Source organism: Cnephaeus nilssonii, assembly GCF_951640355.1.
Source record: "Cnephaeus nilssonii genome assembly, chromosome: 3".
NCBI lineage: Eukaryota > Metazoa > Chordata > Mammalia > Chiroptera > Vespertilionidae > Cnephaeus > Cnephaeus nilssonii.
In genome coordinates, this window is record NC_137074.1 from 7754844 (window position 1) to 7764883 (window position 10040).

At 61.2% G+C, this 10040-nt stretch overlaps 1 long non-coding RNA gene across 1 annotated transcript; it reads right to left on the minus strand.

Annotated features, from left to right (window-relative positions):
- Window positions 1-448: 448 nt before the first annotated feature.
- LOC307096898 lies at window positions 449-4073 on the minus strand. Its single transcript, XR_013813318.1, has 3 exons — window positions 3417-4073; window positions 1552-2315; window positions 449-992 (listed from the first exon to the last, which is right to left on the minus strand). It is a non-coding gene; the product is annotated as an uncharacterized lncRNA (long non-coding RNA).
- Between the last annotated feature and the right edge of the window lie 5967 nt (window positions 4074-10040).

The following is a 10040-nucleotide window of genomic DNA, read 5'->3' on the forward strand; positions in this document are numbered from 1 at the left end:
CCTGTGCATGTGACCTTATTTGGAAGTAGGGTCTTTGCAGATGTGACAGAACTAGGATTATTGCAAGGTCCCACAGCCCAGGTGTGAAGTGAGGGGTCAGCACAGACAAGAGGCAGGGACCAGGCCTGCAGCACCTGGGCGTGAAGGAGTTGATTACCAATATTGATGGAAATAGCCATAATCCCTGTCATTCATCAAGGGCCTACTATAGATACCAGTCACTCCACATATATTATTATTTTTTAAAATATATTTTATTGATTTTTTTTTTTTTTTTTTTTTTACAGAAAGGAAGAGAGAGGGATAGAGAGTTAGAAACATCAATGAGAGAGAAACATTGATTAGCTGCCTCCTGCACACTCCCCACTGGGGATGTGCCCACAACCCAGGTACATGCCCTTGACCGGAATCGAACCTGGGATCCATCAGTCTGCAGGTCGATGCTCCATCCACTGAACCAAACCAGCTAGCCACATATATTATTTTTATTCTGTAGAAGAACCCTAAGAAATAGATACAATTTTTGTAATTTTACAGGTGAGAAAAGTGATGCATAGAGAATTAAATGCCAGACCCAGAATTCAAGTCAAAATCTGCATACTCCTGTGCGGGCACTGCCCTTGAAGCAGTGATAACGGTGTGCTGATTTAATCCTGGGCTGTAGTCGGGACAGAGGGGCTGCCGTGGAGTCTTGGGACGACGCATGCTGGCCCCGTCACGGGCCGCCATGTGCATCCGGAAGGCAGGGATCCCCTGCATCTCGATCTGTTCGGTTCCTGAGCTCAGGCAGAGGACGTTCTGATAGCAAACTCTGACGGCAGGGAATCCCACATCCATCCCGTCCTTACGTTTGGGATGGCAACTAGCAACGGCGTGACTCCTGAAGGACTCACTCAGAAATGATCAGAATGTTCCCAGCTCCCGGCCAGACAGCAGAGGCCAGCTGCCGAGAGATCCCATCGGCTGGCTTTCTGGGGCGCTTGCTGTGCGTCCTGCGCGAGATACAGAGGAAGTTCAACACGACTTCCGATCCCCATCACCACCATCTCCCGGGAGGAATCTGCCGCACCTGTGTGGCTGTGAACACCCATGTGAAGTCTAGTGTACGAAGTGAAAGCTAAACCAAAGGGTATAAAGAGCAGTAAGTGTTCAGAGCAAAGATCTATAAAGACAAGAACAATCACAAAAGCAGAAGTCGGGGTACGAGACAGGCGCCCCTGTTGGAGGAGGACAGGACGGATGGGCAGGACCTGGGCCCCTAAAAGAGGAGATGTGCAGCCCAGGGGGAAGAGACACCCCATGCGTGTGTGGCCCGTGAGCAGTGTGAGGAGGGACACCTGGGCCGGCGGGGCTGCTGGGTGAGGGGAGCAGGACTGGGGTGCGGGGGGACTCGGAACCCTAAGGCCAGGGGCGCCGCACGGCTGTGCCCAGCCGGGCCCTGGGAGCCGCGGTGGCCTCTGTGTCTCTCTGTCCAACCACTTTCTCTTCCAGGCGGCCCCACCCAGAGTCCCTTTCCTGCCCCGGGCTGGGGCTTTCCGACCAGTTACTCACCACTCCCCGGTGTTTGTCCACAGGGCCTTCCCGCCCGGCCACAGTTGTTTTGACTTGCCCGGCTTTCATGTGTCTTCACGCTGGTTATGTAAGGAGCGCTTTATGTAACCGGCAGGCTCCATTGTCCCAGGCCTGGGGGGGCCGCACCCGCAATCCAGGGCGCTGGCCAACGTTTCCAACACTCGATGGGTCGATGCAGTTGAGCGCCCAGCCTGCTCACGCCTCCTGAGGTATCCCCTTTCCAGCGCTGCCTTCCTGCCCCCTGCCTGCAACCCCACCATCGGAGGGAGGCCCACCCTCTGCCCTGGACAAGGATGCTTTGGGGACCCAGAAAGACAGAAGGGGTGAGGGGACTGCTGAGAAGCCAACCCGGGGGTGGGGAGGCGAGAGCAGGAGGCTTACTTGGGTGGATCTCCGATTCAGATGCTGAGATGAGATTCCAGGACAGTTTGCGTGGGAGGTGACCCCTGGCACCCCAGGAGGGGGCTGGGGCCGGGCAGGAGCCCATACAGCACTGGGGGCCTCGGGGAGACTGTAGATACGCCTCAGGGCTGCGCCACACCCCACCCCGGAGGAGGGGAAACCGGCCTACATCCTCCTTGTCCAGTGCTCTGGAGTCGTCTACCTCCAGGCACGTCCAGCTCCTGCGGCCAGAGGGGGGCTTCAGGCAGCGCCGGGTTTGCCGTACAAGCCAGCAGCCTGGACAGGACACTGGGTGCCGGGGACCCTGTTGCGGTGCTGGCAACAGGTGGTTCTGCCCCGTGCTGGAGGGAGAGAAGGAGGAGAGGGTGTTACCAGCACCCAAGGCCAGGGTCAGGCTGCTCCAGCGACAGAGAGAGGCGACAGTGACTGGAGACAGTGAGAGGGGGGATTTCCCCGCTTCTCCCTGCCTCCGCCCCAGGCTCCCCCAGAGCGACATTGGCCAAACATGGAACATGACGTTGGCCAGGCAGGGGAGCCTGGGGCCCCCAGTCTCCGGGGTCAGACCTGCCCCAAGAGCCAAGCTGGACAAGGGGGACTAAGGGCTTATAGGCCCAGCAGCCTGTGTGACTCAAATGAGGCGTCAGACAGGAGGCCACGGCCAAGGCCACTGCAGGGATGTCCAGCAGCAAGCTTGCAGAGCACCTGGGCACGGCTGGGCCGGGGTGGGGGCCCTCGGTCAGGGCCAGGCTCCCCCAGGGGCCCGAGGGAAGCCCTGGCCTGAGGTCTAGCCTGTTCTCGGAGGCCAGGACATCGGCGCTGGGGGCGGGAAGCCCTGGCCGCCTGGGACGGGCCCTGGATGACTTGCTTCCCCCGGGGGTGGGGGCCCCTACTTCGACGTGTGTCCTCAGCTGTGTGCAGGAGCCGTGGTGTCCCTCCTGGGCTGCGCCCGGAAGCCAGGGCTTCCCCTTTCCTGGCGGCTCCAGAGGCCGCCTTCTTTTCTATTCCCCAAAAGGAAAACTTCTGCAACCCTCTGGCCAAGTAAGTGGGAACTGACTTCATTTCGGCTGTGAGTGACCGGCAGGAAGTGTCATTATCTAGATGGACCCATGAGCCCAAGGAGAAGGTCGTACACAGGGCTCATCCCAGAGAACCAGCAGGGAAACCGCGGGGCGGGGGGGGGGGGGGGGGGGCGGCGCGCCAGCAGGAAGGATGGACCCCGCCTCAGCCCCTCCGTGCTGCCAGCAGCTCCTGCTCCTCCGGCCCCTCAGGGCTCCTGAACACGCAGGCACATACAAGGGCAGCAAAGTCCCCGGACGTCAGATCAGGGTCCTCCCCAAAATATGGCCACTTCAAAGCATTCAGGCTGAGCCTCATATCCCCACGACGGGAGATTGCTCTGAGAAGGCAAGGTTCCAGCAGGTACACGGTTGTGTCGCAATCACCTGTCAACACGTGGAGCCGCCTGTTGGCCTGAGAACGCCGGGCCCGATGGCCTGCGGGGCTGGCTCCGTCCAGGAGAGCGTTAACTTCACACCTGCAGTTTGAGGGACACGTGTGGCCCGCCCGTGGGGGAGGACCAGGACAAAGGCTGCTGCCCCTCATCCGAACCGGCCGGCCCTGCCCAGATAGGGCTCCTGCTCCCGGAGAGAGGCAGGCAGGCTCGCCACACAGAGCAACACCGTCTGTTGTGGTCGCATTATTATTATTATTATTATTATTATTAATCTCGGCAGCCCTCATCTCCTCTGGTCCTGTGTCCTAACCTGGAGCCGGCTTCAGCCACATCGAGCCACGCTTCTCTCGGCACCTAAGGACACCTCGGCCTCGGAACAGCAGCAGCAGCAGACACAAGCTGAGCTCGGGGCCAGAGCCCCGCGGAACGGCACGGCCGTTCGGGAAATGCACGTGGGCTCGGTGGGAAGTCCAGAGACACACTGGTTCTCCAGCTGACGGGCTTCCCATGTGCTCTGTCCAGGGGCAGGAGACGTCCTCCTCCCGCAGCCTCGTCCCTGGAAGGCCTGATGGAGCAGGCGCTCGCTCTGCCTCCTGGGAGCCTCTGTAACCAGATGAACCCCTGCCCACGGCGGCTCCGGGCTCACCTCTGAGCTCACCTGCGCTGTTCCAGGAGGCTGTGTCCCGCAGGCGGCAGCTGCTTCGGGTGTTGGTACTGAGCGTGCGGCAAACTGGCAGCCAGCGAGCCCGCAGGGAGATGAGGCCCCCAGTTCCATCGAGAGAGCAGCGAGGTGTGAATGGGGCCACAGAGTCCTGGAGAGCTTGGGGGTGCCCTGTCCCAAGCCAGAAGCGGGGCAGAGCCATCGGGGCAGAGACTCTTCAATCAAGCGCGCGAGGCCGGGCTGTAGACACTGCGGAGACTCTCCTGGAGTCGGCATATTTCACGACGGGCAGGGATGGGTCCGTTCCTCCCCTAGCCGCAGAAGGCAGAGGGGACAGGCAGCCAGGCCTGCTGGGACACAGCCAGTGTTTGCACTGAGCAATGGGAGAGGCGTGTGTGCCCAACGGAAGCGGGAGAGACACCTCTCAGCAACCAGGGGCGACCTGGAGGAGGGGCACCCATTGCCCCAGATGCCCCTCATGACCTCCAGGTACAAGGCACTCCTTCACTGCCCACAGGAGCCCGAGCAGGCGGAGACTGGGGCACAGGCCCTGGCCCCGGACCTCGCCATGGCATGGGCAAAGCCAGGACCTCCCACTCCGGCTCCAAAGCCACCAGGCACTCCGTGCCCTGGCCCCCTGTGCCTCCCAAGGAGGCCGCAGGAAAACCCGGCTCGGGGAGTAGACGGCTTGTGGGGGTCACACGGTTGGTTAGCGGGAGACCAGGCTTGGACACAGCCTGTCCCACTCCCCTGAGCGGTGTTCGCAGGGGCGGGCGGGGGCTGAGCTGGGAGGAGAGTCCGAGAGTCCCAGCCCCGAGACAGGAAGGAGCGTGGGTCAGAGTGCAGGCCTGGCGCACCCCGAGAGAGCCGCGTGCAGGGTGGAGATGCCACAGAGGAGCAAGGAAGGGAGAGAGGGAAGGCAGGAGGGAGAAAGCACAAAGGGGTCAGGGGTCAGGGAGGTGGCCATGGCAACCTGGGGAGGTTTCTGGACCTGGGGAGAGGGATGTGCTGGACCGGGAGGCCTGTGACTCCACGTGGGAGTCCGTCCCCGTCTGCTGCTCAGGGCCAGCACGGTCGCCTCTCACACCTGGAGATGCCTGTGCGCCTGGCATTAATGAGCACTCTCTCGGGGCCCAGACCAAGTTCTAACGTCTCTCCCACTTCCCAAGCGAGGAGACCACTGACCTCGGGGTGTCGTGAGTGACCAGGGCCTTTCCCTCCAACTTGAGGGTAAAGCCTAAGGGGACCTCAGGTGACATTAGTCACACACCGAGACCCCGGCCCCAAGCTCTGGCTGAGCCCAAGGCCCCACCTGGGTTTATGTCACTCTCAACCGCCCCAGGTCCCTTCCCGACCCTGGGCCACAAGGTGGGGCAGGGGAGCTGGCTCTCGGCCCAGGTCCACACCAGCCTCCCGCGAGCTTGGGCCTGCCGTCACCTGCAGGGCCCAAGGCCCAGGGCCCAGAGCGGGGGTGCAGGGCCAGGTGCAGACATTGGTGGTCATCAGACAGCCCGCATGTCTGCGTGCAGGGCCAGCGGTGTGACCTGCGAGTCACCCCTCCAGGGTCTGGCCTGCACGGTCCCAGCCCCGAGGAGAGGAGGTGACACAGCTTCCAAGGAGAAAGGCCCAGCCTCCGAGCTGGGGCCGCCCTGTGCAGGCTCCTCCCCAGGACGGGCCCCGGCCTGCGGAGGGAGGGCCGCCTGCGTTCCCGGGGAGGGAGGCCCTGCTGCCTCAGGTCTGGGAGGCTTGGCCCCACCTGGGTGGCTGTCTGGGGCCGCCAGCCCTCTGCTGAGGGAGCAGAGGGGCGCGCTGGGGAGGATTCCCACCCACCCTGCACGCATCACACACATCACTCTGCTCTCCTGGCCTCCTCACCCTGCCCGCTGCGGGGAATGCTGCCCACCCCCTGCACAGTGACCTGACCCCCACCCGCTCACCGGGCCCACCGCTGGCCGAGAGGAGGCACCAGCGTCGCCCCAGGGCGATGTCAGCATGCTCCCAGCCCTGCCCCTGTCACACCGTCCTGAGTGTCCCGCGGGACCAGAGCCTCCGGGTCCTTCCCACGGCAGACAGAGACACGGGATGGATAAGCCTCAGGCCTCAGTCCTCCCGAATGTCCCGCATTCCTACCTCGACCTCCCTAGAGTGTGGACTGTGAACAAAGGGGTGGGGGTGTCCTCCCCAGGCCGGTCGGTGTGGAAGGAGGCTGGGCCGCGGACCCAAGCTCTAGGGTGTGAGGCAGGTGCGGCTCCTGGCAGGTGGGGCCACGCCTCTCCCCTACTTCACCCACAGCCTCATGCCGTTGCCTGGAAATCTCGTCTTATTCTCTGAACCACCCAGTGCTGCCCACTCGTGTGACGGCTGCCACGCGGTCGTTCCTCATCGCACAGCCTCGCCCTTTCTCAGTGCGGGACCCTGCGGTGTCATCGCCTGGCTTCCGTGCGCCGGGTCGCCATCCTGTCCTCCCGCGAGGCGCGGCCTTCGCTGCCAGTGCTCCCGCTTCCCTCCTCCTTCCGCTGAGAATAACGCCCTTCTCTGGGGCTTCATGACTGACGTTCTCTGACCTGTCCGGGATCCGGCCCTTCGTCTGGGAGGCCCCGTCCCACGCTGGGGGCCCAGAACGTGTGCCTTCTGTCTCTGAGGGCCTCCACCAGCAGCTGCCCACACCCCTTAACCAGGTGCTTTTGTGCCAAACCCAGCGGGAATGGATTCCTCTCGCTGCGTCTAGGAATCTCACAAACTCGGGGGGCGGGGGGGGGGGTGCCCCGCTCTCCCCTGCTCTCGGCCGAGCTGCATTTTCAGCCCAAATGTCATGTCGGACCATGGGCGCTTCCTCACTGCCATTCCTCCCCACCCTGCTGCTCTGCCGTCTCTGCTCCTCTGTTGGGGTCCCTCTTAGACATATGTTGTCTCCCCTTCGCATCTTTCAGCCGCTCCTGTGTGTGTGTGTGTGTGTGTGTGTGTGTGTGTGTGTGTGTGTACACACACACTCCCACTCGCACGCACGGAAACCTTTATCTGTCTTGCCTTCTGGGCAGATCCTGAGTTCTGTCTTCAGCATCATCAATCCTCTTCTCAGTGTGTCCGGGACTCCCTCCCGTCTTCTGAGAGTTTGAGAACGTTCTTCATCTCCAAGGTTTCCAGACCTGGCAGCTCTCGCCCGGCGTCTGCCAAGGTGATTTCACAGTTTCCTGAGTGGACACATTTCCTTCTTTCATTTCGTGGAGCATCACAGCAGATTGGGAGTTTTCATGACACACGTTATACACGTAACTCCCCCTGGGACGCATTCACATTCTGAGTATAGATTTTGTTGGCTCTTTTTTTAAGAATCGAGGTGAAATTTCTGTAACATAAAAGTGACCGTTTTAAAATGTATGACTCAGTGGCATGTATGCACTTGGGCAACCAAGGCCTGCAAAATCTTCTTGTGTGTTTAGATTTGGGTCTGCAGGCTTATTTTGAGGAGTTTGTTGTTTTGTGACTGGGTTTTTGCTTTGCTTTATTTTTGTCTCTCCCTCCTTTTTTGTCTGGAAGGCGTGCAGCAGCCTCCACCCAGCCGGCCGGCCGGCCCCAGGCTGGTGACCCGCGGAGACCTGGCACCGCCATGGCCGCTCCTGCCCAGCCTCCTCCCTGCTGCCCTCCACGTGTCCCGGAGGCTGAGCCAGCCGCGGCCAGCCCAGCCCTTCGTCCTCAGTTGTGGGCCTGGGTCTCGGCAGCCCAGTCCCCTCAGAGGGGCCAAATGCAGACCCACCGCCCTTCACCTGGAGCCCGTGGGCCTCGGCTCCAGACCTGCCCACGCCCCTCTGGACGACCCGGTGTCCAGTCTGCGGAGACGTAATCACGGCACTGAGCCCTCCTGCCTCCACCTGCGCCCTGCAGCGGCGAGCGGGGTGTGAGCTCAGAGGTTGTCTTGCCCCGAAGGCAGACCTGTTCCCTGGGCATGCGTTTCTTCGTTGTATTTTGTGTTGGTTCTGGTGGGAGCGCGGCTCTCTAAGGTGGCATTGCCAGCAGGGCGGTCCTGAAGGTTTCCTCCTTCAGGAGGAAGGGCAACCTTTTGAGCTTGGTGTGTCAAACTTCGCCAAAAAACTGAGCATAACTCGGGTAGTGTGTCACTTTGCGGAAAAAACTAACTCCAAGACTCTAGTCGCAAATGTTTCATCCTCAGGAGCAGCAAATGTTTCATCCTCGGCATGCGGCCGCGTGTCATCAGAAATGGCTACGCGTGTCAGGGCTGACACGCGTGTCATAGGTTCGCCATCTCTGGCCTAGGTAGCCCCTTTTGGAGGCTTCAGTGCGTGGTGCGGCCCTGGGCGAACTCTCCCACACTGACCACTGACTCCCCTCACAGGACAGGACACGGAGACAGGCCACCTGTGCAGACGTCCTCGGGAGAAAAGACTCGGGTCCCACAGGGAGAGAGGACTGTCGTGTCTGCTAAAAGCAGGTGTGCCAGGGAGGGCAGGAAGCGAAGGTGGGCCAGGCCGCGGGATGGGGGGGCGGGGGGACTGGGAGGGGCCCTGGGGGAGAGAGCCTGGGCCCAGGGCTGGGGTGGTGAACCAGCCGGGTCCCTGCCACAGTGTGGGCAGCCCTTCCATACCCATCGGCCCCATGCCCATGACCTCTGACCCCCCGCGGGTCTCGGTGGGCCCTTGCTGGGACCACGATGGGACCCCCGCAGACCTGGCTTCCCTCTGGCATCGGCACAGACCCACACAAGCACTCTGGGGCGTCCTGGGACTCAGTTAGGATCAAGATATGGGAAATCAATCCTCTGGAAGCCATTTAACAACATGACTTTGATGGATCCGTTCGCTGAACATCGATTCTCTGAAGGACCCACTTATCCAAACTTGAAACACATATTTCAGAAATGGTCTGGGCAGTTGGCTGCCGCTGTTTGCCGGCAGGGGCAGGGGCTGGAAATCCCGGCCAAATACCTTAGCCAGGGTCAAGGGCACATTCAGAAGAAAAGAAAAGATAGTCAGTTAAGCTCGACCAACGCATAGCTGCCAGAAAGCAGCCGGAAAGACAGACCTTTGGGGACACTCTCAGTTATTCGCCGAACAGATCACCGGGGTCCACCTGGTTCTGTGCAAATGGCTTCAGGGAACTGACCTAATCCCGGAGACGCAGAAGCAACCAGAGGCCCAGAGCCCGTGGAACCCAGTTCCTCCACCTCTGCTGGCTGTGCGGCCTCCGGCTAGTCCTCACCCTCTCTGTGCCTCAGGTCCCCCTCTCAGGAGTGAGTGAATTCACACAGCCCCGTGCCTGTGGCGCTCAGTAACGCTCCAGGTGCCCTCGGTCACTGCCGTCCGCACGCAGTCACACCCGCCCCGTTCCCAGCCGGCCGCTCGGCGCAGCGGCCCGGTTTCAGGAGGAAATGGCCTCTGCGGAAGCAGAGAGGCCTGAGCTCAAGGCCCAGGAGCAGCTCTCCTGCCTTCCCTCCCTGCTGTGCGGAGACACCACACTCACACACCACGTACCGCCGTACCGCCGGCTCCTGCTCCTCCCAGCCCCCTCCCTCCTGGCTGCCCCGTCCAGCAGCCCCTTCCCTCCTTCCTTTGCAGTAGCGAGTTCTCTGAAGCAGCCAGCCTTCCTCTCCTCACACCCTCACCCGGCCCCCCGGCTGCCCAGGGCACCCTTCAGCCCACCTCACATTCCAAGAGCCCATCTGAGCCCTTGGAGCATTTGTCTGCCAGGACCGGGCACTGAAAATCTATCAGGTAGGGCCCGACCGGCGTGGTTCGGTGGTTGAGGGTGAACCTACGAACCAGGAGGTCACAGTTCAATTCCCAGTCAGGGCACACGCCTGGGTTGCGGGCTCAATCCCATGTGGGCGTGAAGGAAGCAGCCAATCAATGATTCTCTCTCATCACTCATGTTTCTATGTCTCTCTCCTTCTACCTTCCTCCCTGAAATCAATAAAAATGTATTAAAAAGAAAATCTAC